This window comes from Neodiprion pinetum, chromosome 3 (assembly GCF_021155775.2).
Source record: "Neodiprion pinetum isolate iyNeoPine1 chromosome 3, iyNeoPine1.2, whole genome shotgun sequence".
NCBI classification, from domain to species: domain Eukaryota; kingdom Metazoa; phylum Arthropoda; class Insecta; order Hymenoptera; family Diprionidae; genus Neodiprion; species Neodiprion pinetum.
Genome location: NC_060234.1, coordinates 6,895,559 through 6,920,726, shown reverse-complemented (window position 1 = coordinate 6,920,726; position 25,168 = coordinate 6,895,559). Strand labels below are relative to the sequence as shown.

Genomic DNA, 25,168 nt, shown 5'->3' with positions numbered 1-25,168 from the left:
ACAATTTTTCATCACGCTCAAATCTACTAAGTGGACTGCTTTTTTATAATTTTTTTCTTTTTGGGGGCCGGCTTGATAGATTTGCAGTTGAAATTCAGTGTTTTGAAGTTCATTTCTTCATCACACATTGCCTGTTTGAATAAGAGTGAAAAAAACAATACCTATAATTTACCGATTTTACCGACGTAATTGTTGACGGCAAAATTTTATCACAGTTAATTGACTTAGTGCTTTAACATTTATCTCTGGATAAAATTAACTGGTTAGAACAAACTAGACCAAACTCGATTAGCTTCAGTTGAGCTTTCTAAGCCTCGATTTTGCTACGTTTCGGTTTCAACACGTCTTCGACCTGACTGTACGTCTTATGGATCCTCAAATTTCAGGTGAAATGTTCATTTCGTCGGACACACGGCGATTGGTATTCGCTAATCGTTCGATCACCCGTTCGCGATTCTGGATTGGGATTGGTCGGCTGGCGCTATAATAATAATTGATATTCCGATTTGCATTTGGCTATTACTCACTCGAAAGAAAAAACTTGGTGAATAAATACACGGAATAATTTGGAACTGGTTTCTCCCTCCTCAAATAAGTCCTGACCCACTGAAGCGGATTTTTTTCTCAACTTTTCGAATTTGCCTAATCCGCACTCTGATATTTTCATCCCGCTGTGCAATCGCGTTCTTGTCGATGATCTACATTTTTACCGTCTCACTTCGGATCTAAAGCAAGTCTGACGATAGAATTTATGAATTGGAAAATAACGATGTAACCAAGTTTCAGAATATAAAGTTAATTGAATTTCACATTGTTGAGAGAATTCTTTTTCAATCCAGACGGAAATTGAAGATCGGGAGTTTAGCCGCCGATTTCATGTTTCATTCTTTCAAAGCCAAACCCGAATCTTCTGCCTAATTTTTACGACTCTCTTATTTAAGAATGAATCGTCTACGAATTCACCGTATCTACTAACTTATCGTAGTAAAATACATTCTTCGATGAGTAGAATTTCAATGATTATAACCCACGATATCGCACCGTACGTTTTTTTCATTCCATAAAATCAGAAACTGACGAAGATTTTCAGAGAATTCATTAATCGAAAATTCATTGAAACGGAACGATGAGTGTTAATTGTATAAAAAATTCTTTCAAACGATTATTGCGTGCAGTTTAAATCCGTCAAATGAATGAGAAACTTTTTTTCCGTTGAAAAGAAAAAAAAAAAATGATTTCAATAGTTTTTTCTTACGTTTCGTATCGTTTCTACCCAATTTTCTTCACGACGTGCAAAAGTCTTTACGCCGATGCGTAAGGCGTGCGAAATACATTGACAGATTTTAACGAGCCAATGATAAAAACAAGCGCGTGGCGGCGGCAGAATTTTTTCATATATAATAAAAAAAATTCAAGTAAGTAAGAGCCACGAGACGGGATCGAGTTGCCATATCTTGCACCGACGCCCACGTGTACGTACATATGTGTGCATATACGTACACCTATACGACAAGGATATTACGTTCTGCCCTAAGCCATTGAGCAAAGCTCGTTATTTATCGGCAAGAAAGTCGCGTTGAGCCTTCATCGGCATTTTGTTTGCACACGCGTCAAAGCTCAAGATGGGCTCGCAGCTGTTGCAGGGTGAAATTAATGATTGAGAAGAAAGATTGCGTTGTTTTAACGGATTATTAACCGTCCTGCTGGGGCGGATCGTTAGTCGCGCGTTGTTGCTGATTCACTGACAAGTGAGCTTGCAGAATGTTACGCGCACGGCTAGTTATATATTCCGTAACATTAATCCGCGCGCAATTATTTATTATAATCCTGACCCGAGACTAAGACTGACAATGAGCTGGATTTAGTTTGAGAAATTAAACGAAGAAAGAAAGATTAGCAAAAAAAAAAAAAAAAAAGGAATCCTAATGATTCATAATACTTGTCACGATACTCGGAACGAACATGCGTCGTGTTGTTGAGAATTATTGCTTGTCAAAAGCGCATTCATCTGCATTAGCGAAATGTCATATATCCGCGAAGCGTAAGCTCGGATCACAGTTTTCTGCACTGATGGATTACACGTCCCTTGCTGTTACTGAATTACATAACTTACGACGCTGCAACGGGTATGAAACCGGTGACAAAGTAGCTATAATTTCTCATCCGATACCTGCAGAACTGTCCTTTTCTATCGGCAATAGAAATTATCCCTGATTTACGACGTCGCCCACGCGACGCCGGCTGGCAATACGCATGTGAATGTGTATATAATACATACATATACATATATATATATACACACACGCGCGTATACAATACAGATATGTGTTGTACGAGTTGGTAAATATCTGGATAATCATTCACTCATGGAGGTAAACCGATCCCTGCACGCTATTTACGCTACTTGTGAATAATCGTGCGCTTTTACCGCATACTGCATTCGCTTTATGCGCCTCGAATTGTCGTAGTCTTGATCGTAATCCAGCAATAGCCAGAGCAGAGTACGTTCTCACATCCCGTACGTTAGTTGGCCGTAAAAAAAAAAGAATTTTCACATTCCATTAGAGAAATCTCAACATACGTGTTACAGTTGCTTACACTGAGAGGAATTTTTAATTCCGGTTACCGCTCAGTCCTTGAATATTTTCATTTTTTACCACAATCAAAAAATATAGTTCTAGGTACAAAGTGAAAATTAGTTTTCCAGCTGATACCAGAAAGTCTAGTATCCGTTACTATTCTTTCTCGTTACGATCGCTGTTACTAGATTTTCTTGTAACTGTTGCGAAAATTTAATGCTTATGCTTTTTTTAACGATACCTGTTTTACTGAATTTTTCTTGTTACTGGAACAAATGAAATTTTTCTCAGCGTAGAGGAAACTAGCAAGCCCGTCACAACTTTACCAGCATCCAAAATTAAATTTAACTAAATTAATGAACATTCTATTCGGACAAAACAATCTTGCTCACAGTTTATGTTTACATACCTATTTGAATGAAGATTGATGTTTGATCCAACCTAACCTAATCTAACCAACCTCTATATGATCTGTAAGATTTCAATCAGGGTATGCAAATATCGTTATATCCGCGAAACTGTTGATTTCATTGTAACGAATTATAACCTAAAACCTAGACAGACGTTCTAGCTGTCCAGAGAAAAAAAAATTGAACGGAAATCGGTTCAGCAGTTCTGGATTTATAAGCGAACATAGGTCAGAAAAATGGTAAGTTTATTATATTTATTTGTGAGATCGATAAGATTACAACGAAATTTATAAATGAATGACGCAATGTAGTTGAATTCGAAAAAAAAAAATTAGGTTGAAGGAAGATATTTCGTCCGGTCACAGTTGACGATGATTATTGCATTTCAAATGTTAGAAATCTTGTCTAGCAATAATTTTTTCATGTCTCGCATTTGTCCAGACCGTAGAAGAAATGATATATAAAATTAGCAGAGGTAAAAATGATTAGGAGCTGTGTTTTCGGTAGATATGATCGAGTATTCAATCAGGGTTATTACTATGTAAGACACTAATCGGATTCCCTTTTGAAAACTAGATTAATTTACTTTACACCGAGCCAAAAATAAAATTGAGCAATGGATCGATATTCTGACCAGAAAGTAATGTGTTGTGAATTCGTAATTCCTTGGATCATAACGTGAAATCAAGTTTAGAATCACACATCCTGAAATCAATTTATAGACAAATTTGCAAGCCAACTTTAACACACTTTTCGAATGATTTCGAAACAGCGTTAGAAGCGATTGCGAGAAAAAATTAAAATCGAGGGATAATTAATATGTTTCTAGGAACGCTCAAATCCCGCCAGTCTGCGAAAGCTTTTTCATGCTTCAATAGCCTGAAGAATGCTCCAATATCCAAAGTAACTCGTTCGACTTTTGAACGCGCAAGTTAGAAGTGGAAAATTCCTGAACACGGCAAGTAATGATACATCGTTCAGCTACATTCTAATTGTTAATTAAGCGGTTCCCATAAAATTCTTTTGCGACTGTATGACATGGTCCAGCCCCGGAGGAAGGTGAGGATGATAAAGGAACGCCTGAAAACGTATTTACGCATCCTTGGTCCTGGCGAGATCTCTTCAAGTTATCTTAAGCACCGCGGCGAGTCGCGTAGAGATCTAATTGAGTTGCCAGTCTCGGTTATCTAAACTGCGAAGATCAAGAGCAATATCTGGAATGCCGTTATCTGAATACACTCTCGGGTATCTTACCCGAGCAGCACTTTGTACAGCCTACTTCGTTCAAATGCAAATCGGTTAATTAATATCGCTCTTGCGTAGGCACCGACAGTGCAGCTCGTCCAAAAGAGAATTTTTAGTTTTTTTTTTTTTTTTTTGTTTTTTTTATCTCGTTCTTGGATCTCCGAAAACTGTAAACATTTTTCTGGACGCTTCGTTTGAACTTCGATAGTGTAAAATAATCGCATGCAAAATTTCAAACTAAATTATTATTGAACATACTGTAATGGTGACAGATATTCAAACCCAGATGCGGAAATAAAAATGTTGAAGAAAATACCGTTTTTGAAGTGAATATTTTCATACTAGATCAGAACAACAAAGAATTTCAAACAATAATCTCTTGTTTGGAATTTTAAACGTGAATTTCGGCGACTAATTTTGAAAATAAGACGCCTTATCCGATCAGAAACGTAAAGGCTTACCTAATTGTAACCTGGACAAAATTGTAGTAGTGAATGAAAACTGTAGCAGTAAATCGATAGGGAACTATTAAAGAATTTGCAATAACTCTGGATAATGTTTGAGCAAAACGTGACACAGAAAAATCGACAGGGAAAAATTAGGAGATTTTCGAATATTAGAAATTAAACTGTTCTGAAAAGTTTGACATAATCAGTTTCGTAAATGCAGTTATCCTATTAAAATTATCTTACATATGTACAGATTTGCATGAAAAATGTGATAATCAGAAAATGTACACTGAGAAAAATTTCATTTGTTACAGTAACTAGAAAAATTCAGTTAAACAAGTATCGGTAAAAAAACTGTTCGAATATTGTTGGAAGTACGAAAAACGAGGTACACGTAACCATTTTGCGCTATCGTCGATCCTTTTTTGGTAATTGCAACGAAATATCGGTTTGTTCGGTTCACTCTACTTTTTTAGCTAAACAAGGCTTCAACGTCAATTTATCGTTGCACAAGCATTAAATTTTCGCAACAGTTACGCGAAAATATAGCAACAGTGATCGTAACGAGAAAGAATAGTAACGGATACTAGACTTTCCGGTAACAGCTAGAAAACTAATTTTCATTTTATACCTAGAACAATATTTTTCGATTGTGGTAAAAAATGAAAATATTTAAGGACTGAGCGGTAACCGAAACTAAAAATTTCTCTCGGTGTAGTATCGACAAGTATAATATACTAACTACCAACTCGTCCCACATTTTCTTGTAATTTCAACAATATTTAAATCGTCATTGTAACGATACCCATTCAACGAGAGTTTTCTACATACGGTAACTATAAATTTTCTTCAGCGCAACGTTTCACCGAATTTCCATTTCGACGTTTTTCCCTCGCGTGACGAAGACAAGGCAACCGCGTTGCCGCATTCTTTGTTCGGGGGCGTCGCGACGCCGGCGCCAGGATTAGAGGGGTTTACTCTAATCCCCGCGACGCGCGATCCTATGCTTAATTTATCACCGACGGGTTCACCGCTGGCTACGTCACGGACGGTTGACGTCGCCGGCGATAGTCGAAAGGAACGAGCTGCATAAATCCCTCGACTGCAAAAATGGCGCCCGTCCTGTGGGGGCCTTTCGAGTTCGACTCGACTGTTACCAACAGCCGGTAACTAATGGACCACGTGGGAAACCGCACTGACAAATTTACGACCGGGTAAGTGTTCCTCTCCCTCTCACTTTCTCTTTCTCTTTCTCCAGACTCCGGGATTTCTTTTATTACGCAGTTCCTTAATTTCCTTTTTTAGTTCACCCCCGCGCCACTTGATTCATTTCTTCAATTTTTTTACAACCCCTGCACCGCGACTATATATTATTCAACAGTATATCTTACCGTTTGGTTTGATACAGACCGTTATTTATTACGCACCCCTGTTTCTGAGCAATGAATATCCATTGTCAGGATAGCGAGTTCAAAGATACGGTCTTATTATTTCGGAGCAGAGTGTGTCTGAAATATATACTGAGAGAAATTTTTAGTTGCTGTTACCGCTCAGTCCTTAAATATGTTCAATATTTATCACAATCGCAAAATATTGTTTTTCGTAAATTCAACAATATTCGAAGTTTAACGATACCTGTTTTATTGAAATTTTCTAGTTACTATAACAATATCAGATTTGTACTTAATCCCACGACAAGCCGTAACAATTTGTACTAATCACAGGGAATGGCAATATCTTTGAAATCTGCAGGAGTACTCTTTTGCAAAAATCTTTCGAATCATTTGTAATTTTTGTGAATTTTGATTGAAATTCTTTGAAACGTCCGAAAATCAAATGACTTTCGCCCCTGCAGGTTCTCCGAAGAACTTGCTAAGCGTCTGTGAGCGTTATTTTGATAGATTTCAAACAAAAGTTTCAAAGTTCCAAACAATTATTAAAATCCCAGACTTATTAAAATCGTACGAAATTTGTCTGAAACTTCCTAAAAATGATCAAAATCGTTTTCAATCCGCTCAAATTATATCACATACTTCAAAATAATTTAAAATCCCATTTCATCTGAAAATCTTTCAATTTGCTGAGATTTTTGTGATACGAAAAGTTTGTGAATAGTTTAGACCAGAAAAGATGCTCGACTTATATCGACTGGGGTCAAACGGTTGGACATTGTAAAAAGTGTGGCACATAAAAAGCGAGAGTACAGCGATGGGTGAGTATTCAAGCAATTGAAAGGTGCGGGCGAATCGGGCCCTAGAAGACTGAAAACTGAAGTTGAAAAGCGATAGAAAAAAAAGGCAGAAAAAGCACGCTCGAAGAGGGGAAAGAAAATAAATACATGTATATAGAATATCATTTGCATGACTATGCCGGTATAATGTCGACGTCAGGGATTTGTTAACGAGTGAGCAAAGAAACAGACAATCTCGAGTGTCCAAGAGAACCGCACTTTTCACGCCATTCTCACGATATTGTGACACTTCTCTTCTCTCTCTCGATGATTCTTCACGTGATTTTTCCCCCCCTCTATTATCCTCCTCGTTCTCTCTACTTTCCTCTTCAACTTCTTGAGTCTTTTTTCTATTCCGTCCTATTGTATATGCAGAACGGGTTGGGGGTTAAAATAGAGAACGATGAAAAAATTGAAGAGCCACAATATAGAATCTTCTAAGACGCGAGAACTCAATTTATAGAATTGAAAGATGTAGAAGCTCGAAGTATGAAAAAGTAAAAGAATAGAAAGATCAGAACACAGAATGCCGGACTTTATAATCGTCAGAATTCTTCTTGAAAATATAGACTTTGCCGTTCTATGTTTTGACCTTCCTGTATTTTGTCATTCTGTACTTCGACTTTCTATACTTACAATTTTCTATGCCTGGACTTTCCGCATTTAAAAATTTTACGAATCAGATTTTCGCATCGATGAACATTCGATATCCTGTTCCTTCTATCGATCGAAATTTCTAGTTTTTTACCCCTACCCTGCGGAGGGAATTTCCAACTACTTCACGTTCCTTCGTTCGCTAAAATTCAATGCGCACGCGCCACAATCCGGCGACTTATTTCTAACCTAAAAAATTTCAACAGTTACGAATCGAGCAAATTTTTTGAGGTTAGATACATCGCGATAAAATATCGTCCAAGTTTATAACAATCGATCCCGGATTGCGTGCGCGTGCGCATTAAATTTTAGCAGACAACGAAACGTGCTACAGTAGTTAGATTATTGCTTCGATGATCCCCAATAAAGTTCACTCAACTTTAGAGGGATTGGTTATAAAAGATCTAACTTTGGCGTGAAAATTATAATCCAAGTAACTTTACGAACCCCGATGATAAAACAATTATCTTCTACGTTTATACACAGGAGTTGACTGTTTTATCATCGGAGTCCGTAGAGTTACTTGGATTACAGTCTTCGCGTGAAAAATAGGTTTTTTGTAATCAGTCTCTCTAAAAATGGGTGAATTTCATTTGGAGAGATCGCCTTGGTATGCCAGTTTTCCGAAACTCTGCATAACAAGTGCAGATCGGGTCGAGATGCGTCATCGAAATCCATCAGGCGCATCATACCTTGTAGTTTTAAGGTACTTTCGCTTATGTCAGCCCGCGACTCCAGGGAGATATGACACCACTCGAGGCGATCCGGGGCAACGCGCGCGTAAACATTTAAACCGTGATTCCCAAGGTAAATAATACGGTGTTCAAAACGTTTACAAATACCCCGCGACTTTGTCCCGCATATGGGAACGCAAACATCATTGACCGTCTGCACCCAGCCACCAATTGACTCATATTGAGGAAGCCTGTTGAATGTCAATATCTAAGTAAATATCGACACCCTGCACCGAAGTCAGTTCTTTCTGCTCGCCACGCCTTCCTCAAAAGCACGTGAGAAATAATTCCAATTCCGGATATGGTGAAAAGAATACGCTTCGCCTACTGGCGCCAGGCACGTGTGCCTCTCGAAAATCACCTTCCTTTTCACGCCTCGTAGTGCTTCTCGTGTCATTTTACCAATAACTCAACGCCATACCCACGCTGAGAGAAATTTTTAGTTCCGGTTACCGCTCAGTCCTTAAATATTTTCATTTTTTACCACAATCGAAAAATACAGTTCTAGGTATAAAATGAAAATTCACTTTTGTAGCTGTTACCAGAAAGTCTAGTATCCGTTACTATTCTTTCTCGTTACGATCACTGTTACTAAATTTTCTTGTAACTATTGCGAAAATTTAATGCTTGCGCAACGATAAATTGACGTTAATGCCTTGTTTAGCTAAAAAAAGTAGAGTAAACCGAACAAACTGATTTTGCGTTGCAATTACCAAAAAAGGATCGACGACAGCGCAAAATGGTTAGGCGTACCTCGTTTTTCGTAATTCCAACAATATTCAAACAGTTTTTTTAACGATACCTGTTTTACTGAACTTTCCTTGTTACTCTAACAATTTAATAATTTCACGATGAAACTGTCACTACATTACACGGACTATATATTTTCACGACACATCCGATGTCAATATTATTTCCCACGAGTAGTCCCACGAGATAACTTTATCATGCGTTAACCGAATTATTATGCAACAGTATCTTGAGAACTTTTTCATACCACGGTTTTCAATCATATATTGAACAAACAAACACACTTCAAGTTACTCCTGAGATATTCAACCGTTTTATAACGTTAATTTATACAACGATATAATCGTTTCCTAACATCCTTCGTTTAACGTTTGAAAAAATACTTTACAATCTTGATGTCCACCTACAATTTTTGATTGATCTCAAGTCTTTCACACAGTATCTCCACGAATACCAGTTTTTTCTTGCTTTTTTTTTCATTTACTTTTAAAATCAAAAAGAATTCACTTGAAAACGAAACTATCAAAAATTCAGGAAAGTTATAAAGACATAATTGAAAATTGTTTTGTTTTTCAAACGACATTGTTTGTGTCAAATTGATCTGTATATCAACTCAAGCAATAGTTTTAAAAGTTTGTTTTACAATTGTTTGTATCGTCACTGTTTCGTGTTTCAGACAACGAAGAAAGCAAAGTGACGCGAAATCGATCCGATATGTTATCAGATACGAAAGTGCGAACGATGAAACGAAGATGTTGCATGAATTTGTCAGGCTTGAGTGTCTTGTAAAGACGATAACAGGAAATCTAGACGAGTTGTTAACTGACGTTAAAAAACAGCTTTCAAATATCGATAAGTGCTGCCGATCAGCCGGAAGATCGAGTCGAAAATCAGAATCGTAAGCATGAGTTTCAGGTGGAGAGAGTGACAAGAGAACCGCGACTGATAAGAAAACTTTATTTTTTCGTATCTCTGACAGCTGTCAAAGCTATATATTCAAACTTTGAACAAACCTCAAGAATTTTTCCAGGCCCACGACAGACTGCTTTTATTCAAATGCAAGCCAGCGAAGGGTTTTAAACCAGGTTTATTGCGGTGCCTGAAAAAGTGTTGTATATTACAACTGTAGTATGTATCAAATGTGTAATTTGCCACGATTGCAGTGGTATTAAATTTTTACTTCACCAGATACGTTCGCTCAAATCTGCATTCGGTAGCAAAGAAGTCAAGAATTTTGAGAAATTATTCTCAAGCCGAATCGCGCGCGTAATTTTGTTTGCATATAATTGTAAATTTACGGTAATACGTGTGCAGAATCCGTACGCAAATTTGTCGAATTACAGGCACGAAAACCAGTAGACGTAAAATTGCGGAAAAAAACGTATTTGATTCTTAAATGAAAATATGTACTTTGGAAACAAAGATCATGGTGTCGGTGATAAATCTCGTTTATTTAAATTCCCGAATAAACAAATGTTCTCAATGCAAACTCGATACAAACTCATTTTCAGCCGGTTAATAAGTAGCTAATTTTCACAAACTTCGCAGTTGTTTAGTTCAGCGTTCACGAGATACGGAATATTTATGTTCAAAATGTTTGAACGCGAAGAGACGCACACGTGCGTCAAGATGATAACAAAACAATAGTAGAGTTTATCACACTCCGTAGAAGAGGATAGATTGGTCTTATTGGGTATGAAGGTCAGTCTCCACAAAAAAAAAAAACTTTTATTTATAAAAACATAAAAATATAAAAAAATATTAATTTTCACACGGGTAAAGAATTATAACGATAAAACTGTTGTCAGACATAATTCGTTGAATATTTTTTTTTTTTTGAGGTTTTTGGGACCCCACTTCACATTGAGAACCAAGAATTTATAATAAGTTTAAATTTAAGTTATTAAAAATTATTTTTAATGTAATATCGGTCAACAAATAAACACAATTTGTAACTGTTTTTTTTCTTTTTTTAGAAATTTTAGATGACAGTCAATTTCACTTACGTGTTCTTATCTTCTATCACGCGTCAAGATGTTGTTTGAACGCGTCCCAGTGGAGAAGTGATCGAACATCGATTGTTACGCGAGGAGCAGCTTTTGACAAAATTATTAAGAGGTCAAGTAATTGATGGCTCGGCTTATGGAAATGCTCAAGGTTAAGTATGGTATGGACACAGCAATCAGAGCTGCGGGGACTCCTTTGGAAGCCAATGCAATAACACTTCCAACAATTGCAGCTAGTCTTCCTTTGATAACAGTTTCCCCTCTTCGTAGCTGGTCTTGGAAGAAACATCTATGACCCCTCGATAGCTTTTGGAGAGGATTACAAAAAGATGCCAAATGCATTCTTCTCCCCCACGATCTTATCTGTATTTCCTCTTTCCTATGAGATTCGAAGAGCACAAGTATTCTTGTGTTCAGTGATGACTGATGATGTTCTGCGTAAGAATGAACCTGGGAAGAAGACTAAGCTGATAGTTATGCTACAATATTTCCAGGCATCCAACGTTTTGTTTTTATAAATAAAAGTTTTTTTTGTGGACACTGACCTTCGTACCCAATAAGACCAATTTATCCTGCCAACTACAAAGGTCAAGAACATTCTTTCAAACTCTGTAGAACGGTCTTTGTACTGTAGTAGAAATTCGCGTGTACGGTTAATTTTTAAAACTACACGTGTCATACTTTATTATATGTTCAAATTGGAAATCGTGAGACAATTTCGGTATCACTAAATAAAATTGAAACGGCGTAGCTGTATTTGCGAAAATTTGACATCAGGAAATTATCTAATGAACGGATGATTAATGTGATCTGTTGATGATATCGTGACCTAATTATTCCGTAATAATTGAAGAGGAAAATCAAAAACAGCTGTAGGTACAGTTTTTATTATTATTATTTCTATTTATTGAAAACGGTTGTATCATTTTTTCACATAAATTGAATAAGGCTACAAGTACCATTTCTTTCTTTTTTGACAAAAATTGCACTTGTGAAAAAAAATGGCAATGTTGAACGGTGAATGGCGAATGACGAATAATGTGATCTGTGGATGATATCATGACCCAATTATTCCGTGATAATTGAAGAGGCAAATCAAAAACGGCTGCATCATTTTTATTTTTACTTTCATTTATTGAAAACGGTTGTAAGTGTCATTTTTTGACGAAAATTATAGAAGGCTATAAGTACCGCTTATTTCTTTTTCGGCAAAAATAGCACTTGTGAAAAAAAAAAAATTATCATATTGAACGGTTTGTCCGGTGAGAGGTGTGTAATTCGAGCACGTATGTTTTATTTTTTGTCAATATTATATCGTTGCCCAATTATTGCAGCGATTGAACGAGGATTTTTCTAATCGATTTGAAGGAGAATTCAACACAGCTATGAGTACCATTTCTTCTTCTTTTTTTTTTCGACAAATGACACTTGTGAAAAAAAAATGACGACTTCGAGAAGAAATTGCACTTACAACCGTATTTAACTCTAGTTTTTAATTTTCAAAATTATCGTCAAATCGCTGGCAATTACTGGGCGCCGATATAATATTGAAGAAAAAAAAGAAAACGTGTGCTTAAATTCCACTTGTTATAACGAGACAAACAGTTCAATCTTGCGAGTGTCAGAAAACGCTTGAGACTTATCACTAGACGTGCAAGACTGATGTTCAGAGGCTTGACAGCGTTGTTGTTACCGATGTCACGCCGGCAACACGCAGTCGTGACGTATGATCCGGGGATTCTGAACTCACGTGAGTCGAAAATAAGAGCTGCGCGATGCCGGTCTGCCATAAATTTCAGCACCGGCCTTTTCATCCTCTAAATATAGGCGAACGCGTGACGAATCTAAGCTCGGGAGGTGATAGATCGGAGCTTTCGCATATAATCGTCTCTGTCCAACGTCGCCTGGAAGACCTTTTGTGTGACACACCGAAGGAATGTACGTTCCTATTTATCTTAATCTGCTCAAACTTCACCCACGAATGATGAATAAGGTTACCAAGTGGTGGAATCGCGAATGAGCTTCAAGCGGATTTTCAAAGACGTGAAAATCAAATTTGCAAAATCTTTGCTGCATCAAAATTCCTTGTTTGGTAGGATATTGTGCAGCCCAAAGTTGGGCTCAAAGTCAAACAAACCAGTTTCTTCCATATATTAAATAAAAAAAAAAAAAAAAACCAAGGTAAATACCAATTTTGAGGAAATGAAAAACATCGAGATGCTCGGAATATCAAGAATTTGGAGAATTTTTTAATCGTTGCTGAACCAACGGCTGGATGAACATACGATTATTACTTTGTTGCTGATGATTCTACATTCTGCATTCAGATCTACAAATTTTGATAACGATGCATTTTATATTTTTTCCTGTACTTTTGAATTTTTAACCTTTTGGTTGATCATGTTCGGTTGAATAACAAGATTTATAATCTTTAATCATAGTTTGATTAGTTGAATCTGCAAGCATCGTGAATTTGAAATTCAATTTTCTCAATTTAATGTATATTATCAATTCTGATCTTTTTTCAATTAAGAAACAACAAAAAATATGCCCTTCGTAACCTAATATAACCTTTCGGAGTTTGACTCTCAAAAAAAGCTACAACAAATTGTGGATCACAATTTGATTTCATTAGTATAAAAATTTTTTCTTAAAACGTAATTGAGGCATGCAGAATTTTTGTGCTTTGCAAGCTTCTTTGCTAATTAATTTATTCCGGCTTCGTTTCCCTATGCCAAAAATATCGTTGTTCTGTTTAGGTAAAATAAAACTTTACCTCGGACAGTATTTTTCCTTTTCACTTAAAAATTGAAATTCTGATACAGTTATAAAAAATTTTATGCCTTTTCGCATGTTTTTCGGTCGGAACGTTTTTTCATCAAAGTGTTTGGCGAAGAAATGCTCGGCATTTTTCAACTCGTTCTCATGTCAAATCTCGAAAGATGTAAAATCTATAATTTATGATCCACTTCGACCAACGATCGTCTGTTAGCGTTACACTCAACGCATGCTTAGATTAAAAGGAGAGTGACAATATATTTGAGTAGTTATGTCGACCCTTGAGTAAACGACACTCAAAACTAGGTTTCGTTCCTCCGAAGAAAAAAAGAAAAAAAAAAAAAACAAAAGAAGAAGAATAATAAGAATAAGAGAAAGAAAACATATTTTGTACTTGTAGATCACTCGTGATTTTTTATCGACTTCCATATTTTACTACCGGCTTCTTGAGAATGAGACATAATTTTATTTTCAACAGTGTCCTCATCCTCCCCCGCCTCTTGCCTCGAGAGGAAAGAAGATGTGTAAACTTTCTCTGTCTTCCTCCCAAGAACAACACTTGACTCGGATTTCTTCTCACTGCACATGCATCTCTTAATTTCTTAGACCCGCGTGCGAAAGCTCCAAAATACGTTTTATAAATACGCTTGGAGCGAGGTTGAGGACGGTTTTTAATATCCGATGCAAATTATGCAGCGTCGCTTCAGTTCGTACAGAGATCTTGAGATCTCGAGAGATAGAGATGGAGAGAGAGAGAGAGAGAGAGAGAGAGAGGCAAGAGGAGCAATTAAATTACAATTTCACGGCTTAACGTCCCATAAAAGAGTGTGCCGTTTTATCACCTTGAACCGCAGTCCCTTGTTGCGTCACTCTCAATTTCCCATTTCGAATATCCGTTGCCTTTCGCGTGGCCTGTTGATCCCGTAAAAAATCCTACGTCAGGTTTTATATCACCGTGCAGTTAATAACGTGCCGGGTGTTCGCCATCCCTCACTTTTCCCCTCGGCTTTCGCCCCGATATATTCACAGCTCTTCGGCGTCTCGATACCCTCGTAAATAACGATCGGGAACGTGTAAAGTAGATATGTGTACGCATACACGTCACATCATGCGATAACAGACTGGAGAGTAACACCTTTCCTCGTACGATAGATCATGTCACGTTTTATTCGATTCAAGTCTTCACAATCCTGAAGTCGCCGTTTTACTTTTCGAACGGTATATTCAGCCAGCTTTGCTCCGTCGCGGAGTTTTTCAGTCTTTCTCAGTCTCGTTAATATTTCGTTGAATTCATCGCGATTGACTGAAATTGAATTACTGATAACCAACGAACAGAGTTCCGGGCTTCTTGTCTACGGCTATTTTGGACCACCGACCGATGAAAGATTCATATTTCTTTTTACGCTCGTATAATGAACATAAAAACATGATTTATAGATATTTTCGGATGGAGTGAATTTACTAGTGATTTTATAGGAATTTAAAAACTTTATAACCACTTCCACATCCGCGTTATGGAGACGTATACATAATCGTGTATCATAAAGCGTAAGAATACTCACAGCGCGAGATATCAAAGAAATGGTCTGTTAGAGATTATACGAAAATAATAAAAACACTCGAAACAGAAGTTAACAAATCACTTGAAGCCTCCCCGAGTTAACGAAGGGAATAAACTATATATGTAATTGACAATATACGGAAAAAGTAATTTCCATCAATTCTACCGAAAACTAGCGTTATTTTACCATTCGAGCAATTCCCGCAGGTAGTAAAAATTTTGTTATCAAAATACGAGGGAAGACAGTGTAAGATTATACAAATTGACATATTTACGACAGATCATAAAATCCCTGATACATTTACGAGCCGGGAAACTAATTTATTAAACACACACGCGGAAAACAGAAAACGAACAATAAAAAAAAAAAAAAAAAAGACACCTCGCATAACTTTCTATGATAAATTTAACGAAACGGATTTCGGTAGCAATGTAAAAACAACAAAAATAAATTACTCGTCTCCGTTACTTCGTTCTCAAAACTGACTTTAAGGGCCAAACGACAGTTCCTCATTCAAAAATAACTCGAGAAGTGATTAAATTCCAGAAGGCGTCGTTAATCGAAAAAATCATGCTTGAATTTACGACTCGATCCGTGTGCGCGATCCACGGTTCTTTCGCAGTTCCAGGCAATCGTCAGCCGTTTTAGTGAAAAATTCTGAGTAATCCGAATCCTAAAAATGACAAACGGTCAAGTTTCATGCAACGTAAAGTGGGACGCGGCAAAAACCAGTGGGCACGATTAGAAGGAGCGAGTCGCCTTCTCAGCGGTTCCGAGTTCGAGTAACCGAAGCCGTTGTTGCTGCAGAGTCGACAAGTTGAGCTTGCAAGCACGAGTGCTATGTAGACGGTACGTTAAATTACGAGTCCATGGTGTAAAAGAAGAAGAAGAATAAGAAGAATAAGAAGTCGAGAGGATGCGGAGTACCGACTCACGTGAACACGTGCTTTACGCTTCTGGAATAATAATTTCCCTATCGCGTTTTCTCTAGGATCCAAGACTCGCGGGGCTACCGAGCTGATCGAGCGATACAAGCTCGACACATGTGATGAACGTACTTTGCGGGGGACATTACAACCGCCTCCGTTGGAGAAACCACGCCTAAAAGGAGCCAGGCATGTCTGCCATACGTCGGTTCGACTGAGAGAAATTTTTAGTTCCGGTTACCGCTCAGTCCTTAACTATTTTCATTTTTTACCAAAATCGAAAAATATAGTTCTCGGTACAAAATGAAAATTAGTTTTGTAGCTGTTACCAGAGAGTCTAGTATCCGTTGCTATTCTTTCTCGTTACGATCATTGTTGCTAGATTTTCTCGTAACTGTTGCGAAAATTTAATGCTTGTGCAACGATAAATTGACGTTAAAGCCTCGTTTAACTAAAAAAGTAGAGTGAACCGAAAGAACTGATTTTTCGTTGCAATAACCAAAAAAGGATCGACGATAGCGCAAAATGGTTACGCGCACCTCGTTTTTCGTAGTACCAACAATATTCAAACAGTTTTTTTCAACGATACCTGTTTTACTGAATTTTTCTCGTTACCGTAACAAATGAAATTTTTCTCAGTATACGAAGTCAAGTCAAGTCAAGACGCTTAACCTTTGCGAGCTGGGCCGAGAAAGCGGAGATTAACCAGTGAATAAATCATCCGGTGCCCACATTCAGGAAACGCCGGTGGCCAACACCTACGGCCGACCTCCATGTAATCATTTCACCATTTTCATACCGCGTGAGAGGAATTGTCATAGTTGTTATCCGGATTGTCAACTGCAATTAAATATATTTCATTCGATTTGACAGCTGCTGCGGGAGAGTTGTGGGTTAGGTACTGACTGTAATACTCACCGTTATGACATTTCTAACCGAGTTTCATTGCTCCGAATGCATTGCGAAAGACGGCGACTACTGAATATGAAATTTGCATACAGAATAGATAGTTCACACGTCCTTTGGAAATTTCTCGTCAACTGCGCGCACAATGATCAGAACAGGACGTTACGCGCAGGCACTTATGCAGCAGGCTGTTTCGTAGAGACTCACTTGAGGAGGATGATTGGTCGAGAATCGATACTTTTTAGTGATTTTGTTTCGAAGATGTCTTAAAAAATGTGAAAACAGAAGATGTCAGTTTGCTTTTACTCTACGATTGTTGAAATTCAAACTTTTTATCGTGCTTGCATCGTGGAATATCTCATTTTAGGACATTGCGCCAATGTTGATCATGATCGGCATAAATGGCAGTAATGAATCGAGTGCTAGAAAGAAAGAATCTGTGACAGTAACTCAATAGAATATAATCTTCTAAACATAATCATCCATTTTTAGATCGGAAACGAAAGTATCTACTAGATTTTTACCAAGTTTAAATCAGTGTGAAATGAAGCTTCGTCATCTAATCGTACACCGCTCTTCATAATTCCAGTATTTTCTATTTCCGTGTTTCTAAAATTATCTTCGAAGCTTAGGAATGTAATAATTAAGTGAATTTTTAATGTGCTATTATCTTGTAGTAAAGTTACCAAAAAAAGTCCAAATCCTCCGTCCAAAAAACTCTGAAGAGTTTCATAAAAATCTTAAAACTGTTTCTTAAAATATTGTCGCTGTTATTGGGTAAAAATAAACGTATAACGATGTTATGTTTTGTTTTTGCTTAGCTAAGTTACGGTTTGATCAAGAAAAGAGCAGAATGAGAAAGAAATGAAAGATATCAGCGAAATTTGATCGCAGGCACGGATTGTCAGATTCGAAAGCGTGATTCCGAATTTTGCCTCGATAGAACAAAATCAGAAATCTAGAGAAAAAAAACAAAAAAAAAAAAGAAAATTGACGAAAATAACGCGAATTCTATTCAACCGGATGTTCTTTGAAACATTATTTTTAAGTTGATCGAAAAATGCCTCAACGCATAAATTTTTTTCTACAGTACGAAGGCACGTGCGTGTAAAGAAGAACCTGTAAACATGAACTGATTCGAATCTGAAGTATTTGAGAAGCGTGGTATTTTCGGGTTTCAACGCATTATTATAGCTTTCTATAAACAATTAGAAATACGTTCAACAGACATTTTCACCAGGGCGTAGTTTATTTCCTGTAGACTCCCGAATTTCAAACACGTCTATAGTCATCCATCACGTTTTCGTCTCAATCAGGTAGCCGAAATATTTTCAGAGAGGAAGAAGTGAAATTCAGAAATATTTTCGCCCGCAACATAAAAAAGATCCTGAAAAAGTTGGACAAATGGACTTTGAAATGATAATTGTTTTTGATTGCACAGTAATTCACAGTTGTTTATTTTAATACAAACTACCGAGAGAATTTTTCGTTCTACTTCAGTCGGCGCACCGAGTAGTAAAAATAAATATTTCGCATGGAAATAAAGCCGAGGGGATGAAAAGACGGCAAGTCCGATAGGTGAACCGATTTTCGCGTAACAGCCTGTTTTCACATAATTCACATGACGTATAATCGCTGTATAATCTTTCACGCGTCGTTCCCGCAGAGTTATTTCGCTTCGGGGAGTAAATCGTGAAGGTAATAGCGCGGTGTGAAACACACATTTTAATGTCTTCAGCCAATAAATTACTGTACTTTTTCGTAATCAAACAGCTTATTCGACTTGTCAAGTTGCATGGCTTTTATCGATAGTAAATATAAAAGTCACCGATTGATCGTAAACCGAGTAAACTTACACAGTAATCGCGAGTTCATGATGCCATTTTGTCATTATAACCGCAACTAATCTCTTTCCAATTTATTTCTCCATATCTTTGCCTTCATCTCGATTTTGCGTATTCGTCACTTTGATTCGATATTTTCCCTCGAAATCGACTAACGGAAATAATATGGAACTTACGATTCGTTTCGCACTAAGCTTGGTAAAAAGCTTGTTGAAACGGAATAAAAAGAAATGGTTCCGTTAAAAAATTTGCCAGTAATTGCGCTGTTTATACGCCGGAAGCGACGCTGGACGTCGATTATTAACTCCGGCGTACTTACGCACTTCGGATAAGTAACACCACCGGTTCACAGTTCCGCTCAATGATTGAACTGCAATCACCAACCGCCTTCTTATTAACCCCTCCCGTCACCCTTCTTTGTTCCTCCGTCTGCCACTTCGCGTAATACATAAACAAGGTGAAAATATGAGGAAGTCATTGCAGACTAAAGTGATCAAAAATTTACACCACCCAATAAATGGCTGAAAAACGGGGACCGAGTTGGAAGCAAAGAAAAATAGATGAGTCTGATTAGTCATGAATGAAATTAATCAAGAAAAATACTGCAGGTTTATCGGTTGTTAACATTGTTTCAAATAAAAAAAAAAAAAGAGAGAAGACAAAACAGCTATGGACGAGCATCGGTTCTTCAGAGATATTTTGTTCTGACATCCATGCACCCTCTTGACTTTCCATAAGCTCATTCTGAGTACCAGCTTCAAGAGATTAGAAGTAAAACGAGGTACTTGTGAACTCGTCTCTTGAAATTCGTTGACACAATCTGTCTCAAAATGAATTAGATATAATCTGAATTGAAACTCACGAGATATTGTATCATTCATTTACTCAATACTGGCTGCAAGATGAACTCCACCTTCCATTTGAAATGGACACGATGTGTATCCTTCACTTATTCGGTCAGACAAAACGTTTTCAAATCAAATAAACATTCACTGGAACGTAAATGTGTACGAAAGGTTATAATTAAACGGTCGACTTGAATTGCAGAAAAAAAACAATCGGTCCGTCTAATCGAGATCCTGGATAAGGTTATAATAAGTTTCATCCAACTCGTTATGGGATCGTTAAATGGCGATGATTCGGACCTGAGGATCGGACCTGTACGAGAATCTTGACCAGGAGTCGCAACGTTTTATTTTATAAAAAAAATTCTTGTCGGCTTGGTTCTGATTTCATTCATCACTAACAATGAAACCCTTTTGTTTGCAAGCAATAAATTTCAGGCTATTTTATGACGTAAAATCACCATAATTATTTTACTGATTGCTACTTGTATGTCATGCGTAGAATCGGGTTCTTGACGTACCGTAAATAAAAAGACTTGTTTTTAATAACACTTTCGTTAGACTTGAAGGAAGTAGTCAATGGCACTCCTTTAATCACTCGGCCCAATTTCAGGAATGTAAATTTTTTCGTCCGAACTACGGTTCAAGCTATATATGGGAATGAAATATAACCCAATCAAAACATGTTCAACACGAATATTAAAAACGTGTCATTTACTCGACGTTCTATTTTAATCAGCCTATTAATCGAAAGCCGGCTAATGTTAAAAAGAGTCCTTGACCCAGTGATTATCTTCTCTACCTTGTACGGGCATATAGAGGCAAGCCACCTCTAACGAGCGGTCTGAGATAGGAATTTTGTTAACATGATTTCACCAAATATTTCACCGCAAAGGTATCCCGGGAAAGAAAGGAACCCGACCACGAAGAAAAAGATCGTTTATCTGTCGGGACATTCGTCGAATGCCTAGATCCCCGTCCCAAGAGTTTCCATGGTGATCTTCAACGCGTTCACGTACCTCGAATGGAAAACAATCTCCACATGTGACCGTCCAAACACCCGGTAACTTGTTGGTACTGCATTCTGATTGACTGATTAGACGAATCCAAATCTGTGTCATGTTTTTCTGAACACGCGACTACCGCGGGATCCAGAACGTAAGGATCACGGATCGTTTCTGAAGGAAAAAAATCAGTTCGTCGATCGACGAGCTGTTACCCTTGTAAGACATTCACACCGTCTTCTGGGACAAGTGGAACGACAGCCTTCGAATGGGTTTTGGAGTGACAAATAGCGGCGCGAGAGAAATAACGCGTCGGTTTAAAATCCATCCGCAATATATCACCTTTGACTCGGCATTTGCACATAGCTGGTTGGTCTTTTTCCACTACAGAAATACACGTCACACCGATGATTGTGGCGCTTAATCGAAGGTGCGCGTAATCACGAGTGTTATTCGCATACCGGAGGCTTCAAATTTTTTATCTTCTTATCACTTTCGATTATTATCGTATGAAACATTCCGTTGAACAGCCTACGTTTCTTCGCAAAGAAGATAAATATAGAACTTGAAAGGTGTATCGAGATATGCGCGCTGTTAGGCTATATACGATTACCGGAATTGATTTTTGTCCCTATCTCGAGCTTTCAATTGAACCTTGCGGATCGTTGGTTTCATTTTTCAGATCGTAGTATCAGACTAGGAGTTTTATGCACAGTATACTTGAATGAAATTTTTTTTTAACGATTCAAACTCGCAACGCTTATGCCAGAAGAATGCCAGAATAATTTAAACAAATGTATTCTCGATCAAGGTGATAAATTGATGATCTAACGTTGATCTTCGATCATCGGCTACCAATTTCTGGTACCGTTGACGGCCCGTATAATATTTGTTTGCCCCGGCTTTGTCTTTTTTCTTCACCTTATACTACCGTGTTCGTACGTTATATGCATAGCAATATCATAGTTTGCGCTCCTTGACTTTTCAAGTTTGAGTCACCAAGTACCCTGCAGCACTTCGGGTGCATTCTCAAGAGGCGATACAATGAAACTGAGGAAAAAAGAGAATTGGAAAAAAGAGAGAGAGAGATAGAGAGAGAGAGAAACCCGCGTGAATCCAAACAGAAAGCGTTCATTTTTGGAATTATTTACACAATCTATTTGGTTGCTTAGGTCTAAAATCCACATAATTACTGTGAGAATCAGCTTTGGTCACCTTCCCCGCGATGAGCTGCAGCTAGCCAGCTAGTCCGGGTATTTCCCTCTCTTGAAGAGGGTGGTGCGCAGGGTCGAACGAACGAACTCGAGGTTTCGTCGGGAGATCTGTTTGTTTAGGGTATAGTTTCTCCTTTTGTTTCTGTATCTAGTTTCCCAACGGGGATACTTAAGCGTCTTTAAGAGTGCGAGGAGCAGTGTCTCGTGGCGTCTCCCTCGTCACTCGACTCAAGTCTCGTACACTTCTTCCTCCACATCTGGTTACATCCTAGTCGTGTGTGCTGTATACATACGGACACCTCTGCCGCCGCAGCGCCGACACAAGAAGCGTCGAGATGTTATCACGGTATTTGCTTCTTGGTGGTCGAAGCGAAGTGCGCTTCCATTGCTGTTCTCGTCACACGGTGCATGAATTTTGCCAGGACCTTGTTAATTGCCGTTGAGGACAGCGTGTCGCATTGTTCCTCATCGTCGTTACTCGAACAGTAATTGTTTCCAAGGCTGGACTCACGTGCCACTGAGTAGGTGCAGTCGGGTCCCGTGGACCTTGAAGCGGGTGTGATCTGCCGGAGAAAACACCTCGGCGGAGCGGATCGGACTGAATTGAATTCCTGCGATTTGATTCGCCGACTCTCCGGCTCGGGAGGACCGATAAACGAGATTGTTCGTAACATTGTCGCACGGTGCATTAACGGCGAGCGTATGTTGGACGGTTGTAACGCCGTTTAAGACCCACCGGAAAAGGCGCGAGACAACCGGCTTGTGAAGGGTAAAACCGCCACCACTGTAACTGACAACTGTGACGCCTGACAGCACCGTGGGTGGCAAGGTCATACCCTGGGATGAAACCAGTTCCTCGTCGATCTAACCACTGGGCAAAAGTCACGAGAGATCATTTTTACGCAAAGATTCTACAAGGAGGGAACAGCGGCGTTGTTAGAAATCCGTTCACAAGTGGTATCGGACCACTTGTCAGAAAACGAAACCATTTTCTAGCAGTTCGCAGCATCTCAGATATTTGTAAGGCAATAATTCGTACTTAATGTATATAATACGTGCCTACAACGTAAGGTGTTGTGTATATAGGTGGTAGGCTTTGCGTAATCAAGAAGTAATATTTTTGTCTGGTGATAAAACGATCCGAGTGATCATAGAAAGAAACTCCAGAACTCAACTTGTTGTTACGTTTGCAATGATGAATAGAGTGGCTGATCGTGATCGGAATCCAGACAATGGAAGCTTCTAGACACGAGAGATTAACGATGAAATTTGTTTCCCAGCTTTTTTCAATCGGCTACGTGCTTGGGTACCAGCGCGTAAACGGGTACATCAAGATCTAAATCTCCGGGTTATAATGGCGATTGGTATTGTTACTGACATCCGCGAACGATGATAAAATCTCTTGGAGTGATATTTCATCGGTCGATTTATCGCGAGCTTTTCAATTATGCTCCATCAATCTCCGAGCAAACTGTCCGCACTATCGCTTGATGTATATATGGACTAACAAACTGACGTACAATCCTGAGGTGCGTTTGCTATTGCGATATAACTTATTAAACGCCCTAATAGCAATGAATTGCCGGCTTTGGCAACTCGTAATCCATCTGGGCGATTAAACGCCAATAATCGGCTTTGCGTGCAGGTTCCTTCTACCGATGGGCGGCATAGCTTCAGGCTACGTCAAGCATCCCGGCGTCGACAAAAAGCCTGTAAAAGATGATCCGCCAAAGCTTGAAGGAGTGCATTTTTCCTGTCAGCCAAGCGATCATAATCCGCCAAGTTGTGCTCCGGGAATGAGCATCGTTCTCCAATAATTGCTTCCCAAAAAACATCGTGCTGCTTATTCGATCTGTCTGCGTATCTCATACTTGGTTATTATAATCCCTGGAGGATCGAAGGCAACAACGTAATTTGTGCACGTTTGTATGCTAACGAGTGTCTCTCGACCAACTGTTCGGCTTGGAATTTTCTAGAAGAAACTCTCTCGCCTTTTGCGGAATATAAATTTGCTGGTTAGCCTACTTCGGTATATTTCACGAAACATCAATTTTCGAGGCATCACCTTCAGCTGCCAATCGAGATGGAGGAACTCAGCGGACCAGCTATTAAAACAGGATTAAATCTTATTCACAGCTTCGGTTCAAACCAGTGTCTTGTCGATTTTATTTCCTCACTTAAAATTTGAGAGGCATTTTTGAAGGTCGTTAACTCCACTTGGTGTATTTTATCAGCAGGCTCGAGCACCATCACAAGCTTTTCTACGGTTCAAATAGACGGTTAAACCGGAGACCCGGTCAGTTGACCAAGTCCACCTTCTATGACAGCAATGATATGTGCCTGAAAACGATTATCAAACTTTTAACGGGACTTGGCGTATGACGAGTTTTAATTTTTAACCTGAAATTCGCACTCCAACAAGTAGGAAAGCGACTGTTTGGGCAGAAATTTTTACTTTGCGGTCTAAAAATGGTTAGAAGCTACCGTCATCAAGAAGCGTGAAAGCTCGTAATGTCCGTCGCGCTTAGCGGCGTATAATTTTTAAGATCCGCAGATCAGAGACACGCGTTTAAAAGTGGCCGTAAGCAGACGCATAACCGAGTGCCAAGCACGCTTGCGATATCCAGAAGATCGAGGAGATACGCCAACGCAATAAGTGACCACTTGTAACCGCTTCCGACGTGTGTGACAATCAATTTGAAACAGAGTGAATATATCTCCGAGGACTCAGATCGTATCGTTGTCAGGTTGGTAATGCGTTAAGCAGTAGCCACCGCTGCAGGCCGACTGGCGCTGTTGCACGTCTCGTCGGCTCCTTCGTGATCCTTTTACGGATGTCCATGAAACATGCATTCCATCATTCATTCTGCGCGAGCACCACCCGTGTGATTCGGCTCATGCCAAATGGGCGGAGAGCATATCACGAAGTGTAACCAACCGGTGGGTGGAGACTCTATTCATACCCTTTTAATCTGATGTCACATATGAAGGTCTCAAAGCACTCGTACTCTGCAGCGTGCGGATTACTGGTT

At 38.7% G+C, this 25,168-nt stretch overlaps 1 protein-coding gene across 3 annotated transcripts in view; it reads right to left on the bottom strand.

The window, feature by feature from the left end:
• The window catches only part of LOC124214524 (uncharacterized), a 106,677-nt gene that overhangs the window by 26,178 nt on the left and 55,331 nt on the right, over positions 1-25,168 (bottom strand). The window contains exon 1 of one of the 3 annotated variants that reach the window (XM_069134597.1): positions 11,058-11,160. The exons of the other annotated variants lie outside the window; for them this stretch is intronic. The gene's annotated coding sequence lies outside the window, so the exon portion shown is untranslated. Of the gene's footprint in view, positions 1-11,057; positions 11,161-25,168 lie in introns of those variants that run through there. 3 annotated transcript variants of the gene reach the window in all.